The sequence below is a fragment of the Athene cunicularia genome (genome assembly GCF_003259725.1).
Source record: "Athene cunicularia isolate RWA chromosome 6 unlocalized genomic scaffold, athCun1 chr6_part1, whole genome shotgun sequence".
NCBI lineage: Eukaryota > Metazoa > Chordata > Aves > Strigiformes > Strigidae > Athene > Athene cunicularia.
Window position 1 is genome coordinate 6,384,483 of NW_020799105.1, and position 5,072 is coordinate 6,389,554.

Here is a 5,072-nt window from a genome sequence, read left to right on the forward strand (position 1 = left end):
GGGGGGGGGGGGGGGAATGATGTGTGTGTGTGTATGTAACTGATAGAAGTTTGATGATGCTTAAATCTGTTAATAGGAGGAATAAAGGGGCCCTTATTTGTATCTCTCCAGAATCTGTCATTGCTGTAGGTTTTTTCAGAGGCTAAGAGTAGACTAAAGATACATCATCAAATGAGACCTGCAGGATACCTCCATAGGCAGAACAGTCTCCAAAGCAAAGGATGTACAGCATGAGAGAACACTGTACTTTGGCTTGGCTGTTTCATTTCAGGGGTGTCTGGAAGCTCCCCCAAACCCCACAAAAACAAATAGAGAATTAATCTAAAACACAGTCTAGCCTGGCCTGGAATACTAGTGAGAAGATAAAATGGGAGCACAGTGTGAATAAAACTCAAAAGAAGCTTCAGCTACAACTTAGTACAAACATGTCCAAAGAGCTAAGATGCAAAACCCTGCACTGCTTGGGATTTCAGGTTGTAAGACTTTGAAGAATCAGTTCCCAGCTCTGCTAGCCACTTCCTGAATTAACCTGGGCAAGTTCTCACTCAAGGCTGAATGAGGAGTGTTTATCTGGGACTTTTCTTTCCCATGTGACCAGTATTTCTGGACATGGAACTTATCCATAGCCCAGCTCCTGTCCCTAGGCCATATGAACCTGTGGGAAAGAGATCATACACAAACCTCAATGGCTTTGCTGGCTTGCTCCTTCCCTGTTCAGAGACACGGGGAACAGCAAGGACAGACCCATTGGAGCCTGTGGCTACTATAGTTTTTAATGTAACTGCACTTTTGATGCTACGCCTAAGGCATTCTGTAATCATTTAATGCCTTTTAACGACCACATTTACTTACTAGGAAGGCTCTCCTTACTCAGATCACAGTAAAAACCTCTGCAAATGAAGTGCTTTCTGGAAGGGAACTAGAAGGGATTGCCTCAAGTCACTGGATGGAAAGCAGCTCAAAAACTGGCAGGATTCCAGCCTCTTCAAAGCAAGATTAGTGATAAACAGCTCATGGAGACACCCAGCTACCTCAGCACTCCCCACTCAGACACTTAGGTTCTCTGTCCATGCTTTGGCACTTCCCAGACTGTCCTGAAAGCAAGAGGAGAAAGTCTAGCACAGAGCAGAATGGGCATCAGAAGGAAGCAGGATCCCTACCCTTCCAGTGTGCCTGGACCGGGAAGTATTCTGGACAGCTAGATGGATTTCACAGATCAGACAGATTTTGGCAGAAGCAGGCTCAGAGAGACAATACCCTCTACCCTCTGATGCACCAAGATACTTTTATGGAAAAGTTATTTGGGGTGTTCAGTTAACTGAAAATTTTCACATTGGTAGTGATTCATTAAAAATATGACCAGTTGCTCTTAGCTGAGCTTTCCTCAGTTATCTCTTAAAGGCCCAGATCACGCCCATGTTGATTCTGGTTTTAAAATAGTCACTTCATAGCCCCCTCTTGCTTGCATAAACTGGGCACCAAGCTACTGCTCCTGATTCCTCACTGCCTTTCTACTCATGCAAGGCTTTCTTACAAGGCTGAGCTCTACGGCTAGGCAAATCACAGCCACTGCACTGTGTCACCAATGGTGGCTCCCAAGAGATGCAGCACCACTGATTCTAGACCTACAGCCATAGCTCCTACCCTCCACCTGCTGCTTGTGAAGGCTTGGCTGTTCCTCATGCCAGCACAGCATCTGCCCCCACAGGTGGGAAAGCCAAATCATTAGCAAGGCAGCAACAAGGATCAGCTCACTAGGCAAAGGATTGATCAGTGAGTGACTCCTCCCCAACTTTAAACTGTAACCTTTAGAGGGTCACACTGACTCGTGCTGGATGTCTAAAGTGGGGCTCCAATCCTAAAGAGACAGCTGTGCATCCAATGTATCACAGCTTCTTACCAAGAGGGGCAGGGAACACCTCACAGCAAACATGCAGGTATTCAGCAGGATGCATACACCCTGCTCTCATAGGAGGCATCAGGGCTGGGCAAGTTTATCTTCAGGTGTGTCTACCAGAATAGCCTTACCTTTCCTGGATGTATCATGAGCCCTTTCCTTCTGCAGACAGAGGTAAATCAGGCACCTTTCCTCAGCATCTGTCTAGAGAGACATTCCTACCGTGGCACATGCTATAAGGGAAAGAAGCACTGGTCAGCTGAGTGCTGCCAGCAGATGAGCAAAAAGAGGGACAAAAAAAGCGTCCTATGGCCTCTTGTAAAATGGCATATATAGGTACACACATACAACAAAATTCTAAAAAAGAACTTAGCAAAAGCAAATTAAGAATTCAATTATAGTATTTTCTCCTTTTTTCTAATAAAAACTTTGTTGACAGGATTCTATCCCTTAAAAATTCCTTAATGACTGTGTAAATCTGTGTACATATGCACACATTTTGCCCAACAGAATACCAAAACAGTTGGTACCAGTGGCTACAGGCCATTTTAACTAAATTCTCACATCCCAACTGCTAGTTTTTGCTCTGCAATCCCCTCTGAAACAGGAACTCAGTAGGAAACAGAAAGGTAGGTTAAAGAAAGCAAATTTGCATTTCTTCAAAACCTTTTCTTCACCTTTAAACCTGTGATGAAAACCTACAGAATTCCACCTTCTAGCTATGCCTTAGAAAAAATTTATATTCAAACAAAAAATTAGGGAAATGCATACATGAAATAAATACATATATAATAAAAATGCTTAGCCAGGTAAGCAAGTCAGAATCCTCAGATCCCCTGGAACGGATGCCTGTCCCACTATAAGCCTGCTATTTACATTTATACAAAGCCCACATCTGGACTGCTAGCTAGATAACAAATGTCACAGTAAAGACACATGCAATGGAACAACCAAAGCAGTTCTCTATTAGGAGTTTATTACATTGCCAATTTTTATAATGCTAGAGGCAAACTGCTCTCATGGAGAGCATCTATTTTGTAGCTACCTGGCAGTAGAACAATCACATTTCCTGGAAAAGCACACACAGCCATTCTCAAAGCAAACCTCACACCACCAAGCTGAAAATCTGTATGGAATCATGCAGTCAGGTAGCCCTAAATAGGAAAGATGCTATGAGGAAATTTGGTATTATTTATTTTAATTTATTAGTGTAGCTTTTAGAAAAAATGTTCCTTTTGAACAAAACAAACAAGAATACCAGAGCATTACTCAGCTGCCTGCCTAAAGTTACCTGGAAAAACAAATACACACATTCTGTTGCTGTTTTGGTTTGCATTAGGAATTCCGTCCCTGTGCAAAACATATGCTCCATGTTTAAAGGGTTAAGCATTGTCTTGCTTAGTCGGCTTTACTGAATGTAAAAAGCAAGATAATAACATACACTGTATCTTGAACCAAAAATGCACACAGCATAATAAAACCCCCTGTGCTAACCGACTAGCAGTATGAATAGATCCATTCCCACTGCTTGTTTTTTCAAAATAAATCCTTCACTGTGATTTAAAGCAAAACAGACAACACTAAACACAGCAAAAATATCTTGACTTACCCTTTCGGAGACACTTGCTTTTCTTAAGATATTTGGCAGTAAAAAATGGCATGGCTGCAACACTAAGGTTTCAGTCAGAGCTGACCTTTTATTACCAAGTGCTAAGAGCAAAATGACTGGACCAAAGAGAGAAAGCAAATTATTATACCAGATCTTTAAAATGCTCAATGATGAGCAAAGGGAATTCAGAGTGGGATAAAGTATGTCAAGTTGCACGGTGGGGACTGCAGATATCTTTCTGCTCATTAGCACTGCTGTACGAGTTATTTAAAGTGTGCTCGGGGGAAATGAGGACAATTTCCATGACAATATGTACAGTATCATATAAGGAGGAAGCGTTTTTTTCAGGCAAAACTTCTGCATTACTCAGCTGCTACAGCAACCAGCAATATGTTGAGGAGGAAAGAAAAAAAAACAAACCACACATCAGGTTTGGATAACATAAAAAACCTGATTCTATTAACCAGTTCTTGTCTAGAGTGGAAAATGTATCACTATAAATTTCCTATGTCATGTCACTGTCATTTTCTTCTTAGGCGCTTCTGGAAAGAAAAGGATGCCTTGCTAGGCAGTTAAAGAAACAATCAGGAGGTTTTGATTCCAGACACTCTGCCCGCTACCCTATGCCTCAGTTTCCCTATCTTTCAAATGGGGTGACAATACAGCCATTGTTTGTATTTGTAAAAATCTTTGAAGCTCCTGGGCAGTACATACTAAGAGAAGAACAAGTTCTTAGCCTCACTGCTTTGCCCTCTATGATTACAGCTGTTTATTTTCCCTCACACTGCCATGCTGCTTTTAGGACCAAAGGCCACCTGAAAATCTCTTGCTTGAGGGAAAATCCAGTTCATGCCTGAGAAAAATCCATTCAGCACACAATCTGAAAAACTTCAGCACAGTTTAGTACTCATAAATCCTGCAATACTCAATAGGACACCATTGTTCCCATATCTGTACCCCCTTACCAAAATACACCCCCACCCCCCAAGTCTCTGCTCTTTTATTAGACTGTTTGGAAATCAGCTGACAAGCTTTCAGACACACAAACAATTCTTCCACAGCATATTTCAAGATAAAGTCAGACTAACTTAATTATGTTAATCCATTTGAGCAAAAGGGTACTTAAACACGTATGGAGCAGAGAGGAATAACAGAAAGGAAAAAGATAAGAGTCCCTGTGAGTCAGTGCCACCTGTGAACCACCTCAGGCTGTGGGTTAGACTTGGGGAATTCACATGATCTTGGAATGGAGGGGCTAAAATAGTTGCTGTCCTTCCCTTGGGGGATCTGCTTCAGAAGCTGGAAGAACCTTGCACACATTAAGGTGCATGTACCTAATGCATCTGTTCCATCCATTGTCAGACTGGCACACACCTCCCCCCCAAAGACTGGGGGACACCACTGTGTGTGAGCATGGAAGGAATTGGTCTAGTAAAACCTATCTACATAATATTTAATCTGAAACAATGCCTGATCCTAATCTCATGTCAAAGACAACTCAGACTTTCTCCCAGATCCAACATAATCTTTCCATGGATATCTGGGAACACTGGGGTGGGGCTGTCT

The 5,072-nt window shown here is 42.2% G+C and overlaps 1 protein-coding gene across 2 annotated transcripts in view; it reads right to left on the reverse strand.

Annotated features, from left to right (window-relative positions):
• Window positions 1-5,072, reverse strand: part of ARHGAP22 (Rho GTPase activating protein 22) — a 152,648-nt gene that overhangs the window by 58,874 nt on the left and 88,702 nt on the right. The gene's annotated exons all lie outside the window — the stretch shown is intronic.